Consider the following 2500-nt stretch of genomic DNA (forward strand, 5'->3'; position numbering starts at 1 on the left):
GTGTGTGTGTGTGCGCGTGTGTGTGCGCGTGTGCGTGTGTGCGTGTGTGTGTGTGTGTGTGTGTGTGTGTGTGCGCGTGTGTGTGCGCGTATGTGTGACCTCTGACCTCTGACTATGACTAAAAGATCATCACTCACTGACACACATTCTCAAACGCAGACTGATGCTGCAGCACATGATCACAGTTTCAACGATTCGGTGGCCACTTATGTGGTTTCCACACACACACACACACACACACACACACACACACACACACACACACACACACACACACACACACACACAGTGTCAGTGGTAGGTGTCGCTGGGCAGATAATAGCGAGGTGACAGGTCAGGAGCTTGAGGGAGGGTTCCAGAGTTAAGAGGTTCAATGGGGGGACAGCACTTTGGCTGATTGGTTCGGTCCCACGGGGATGAGGGGGGGGGGGGGGGGGGGGGGACATGAGACATGACATCATACCGTCCTGTGAGAGGGAACGGAGCTGCAGAACAGTGAGAGTAGGATGAAGGTCTGAGGGTCCCAGAGCGGAGCGACAACACCATCTGCACGAGGTCGACATAAAGCATCCTTACAGCTCACACTCACACGAGGGTTCATGACATCATCATGACATCATCCAGAGGTGCTCGTGGATTTCACCAAACTGGATTCACTGGATCTAGAGACCCACGTGGGCTGGTCTACCAGAGCTGGAGGAACCAGAACAAAGTATTGATCTGTGATTTACAAGATAACTACTGTTAAAACGCTGGTTTTCTGAATGGAGTCTGGTTGATGGTGCTAGGCTACGCTAACATGGTAGCTGCTCCACAAACACTCCAAATAAGGTCGTCTAGACATAAATAAAGCTGCTTTATTTATGTCTCTAGTGAACCTAACTGTGTCATTGTTATTATATTATGTGTTCATTGTCTTCATGTTTTTCATTTCCTCTTTTATTTTTGTCATTTCCTGTTCCCGGTACTCACCTCTCCTCTGGGTTCAGGTGTCTCGACTTGCCCCGCCCCCTCCTGTGTGTGCCCACCTGATCCAAGCATGTTTTGCACATATGCATGATAAGAAACATTGAACATGAAAGCATCTTTGTGGCGTGAACTCTTTTAATAGCAGGAATCTGGAGGTGAAACCACGTAAAGCCTCCCCGCCACATTAAGTGTTATTGTGTTGGGCCGGTAATGTAATTGAGTCTGTAATTCTCTGCTGTCCCAAACACTACTTTCCTCATATTCAAATCGCCGGAGGAGCACATCTGAGGTTTTATCACCTTCATTAAGCCGTAAATCTGATCTTCTTCTTCGCCGTGGAACATCTGAACATGAAGCTCATCAAAGCCAACATACAGTATGAACCGTAAAAAAGTGTTGCCTCAGTTTTACTACGGCGTGTGGAGGGAAGAGATTTATAGGGAAGTAAAACGATGGCGTGGAGAGGAGAGGAAGAGGCTGCTCTCTCCTCCTCTTCATCATCACTATCACACTAACCGGCTTTTATTGTTGATGGAAAGATAACACAAGCTCCACATATAACATCTTTCATATCATGTTTTCATTATTTCTGTTAAATCCAATGAGCTTTGCAGCAAATTAAGCCACGAATCTGGTTTCAGGCTTTTACTTCCTGTGACTGGTTTTATTTATTTATTTATTATTTCCTTCCATCCATCAGTTAGTTAGTTTCCTTGCTGTTGATTCCAGAAATGAAAGAGCTTTAAACATTTCAAACGTATCATGGAAGAGAACAACATTACTTATTGTTTTTCCTCCTTTAGACGTCCAAAATATATTCATAAAGTAAATAAACGGATATCCATCTACACAAATACACAGATAATTATATACATCTACCTACAAGTAAAGAGTATTTAATGGTAACTAATTAAATACATGATGATGCTTACTACTACTGTCTATATCTCTATAGACATACACACCAAAAGGTATAAGATACTGTTAAAAAATAATAACAATAATAGTAAAAATAAAAAAGGGAATAATAATGATGATAAATTAACCAAAAAAATAAATTAATAAATAAAATAATAATAAAAATAATAATAGTAAAAGGGAATAATAATGATGATAAATTAACCAAATAATAATAAACATAAAAAGGGAATGTCCAGATGGTTTTAGCAATAAACCCAGCCAACAGACAGATGGAGGTGAAAACATCAGGATGTACGGTGTCTGAAATGGACCAAAAAAAGGTCACACGTGTCTATATTTCTATTTATGTGCATATCTGGGTCATATTTATAAATGTGTCCATTTCATTATGACAAACATTTATACAGTTTATTGTCCTTTATTTATCTCCAATGACACAATAACTATTTAATTACTTCCTCTGTCTACTTGTGAAAATGCACAGAGGGAGAAAGAGAGGAGCATGAGTCTATTTCATTTATTTACTTCAGTTTTGTTACTTTTTTCTGACATTAAAGTTAAAAGCAGATGAACTCCGTATGAGACGTTTAATTGAAGGATGCACATCCAG

The sequence above is a fragment of the Eutrigla gurnardus genome, assembly GCF_963514095.1.
Source record: "Eutrigla gurnardus genome assembly, chromosome: 5".
NCBI lineage: Eukaryota > Metazoa > Chordata > Actinopteri > Perciformes > Triglidae > Eutrigla > Eutrigla gurnardus.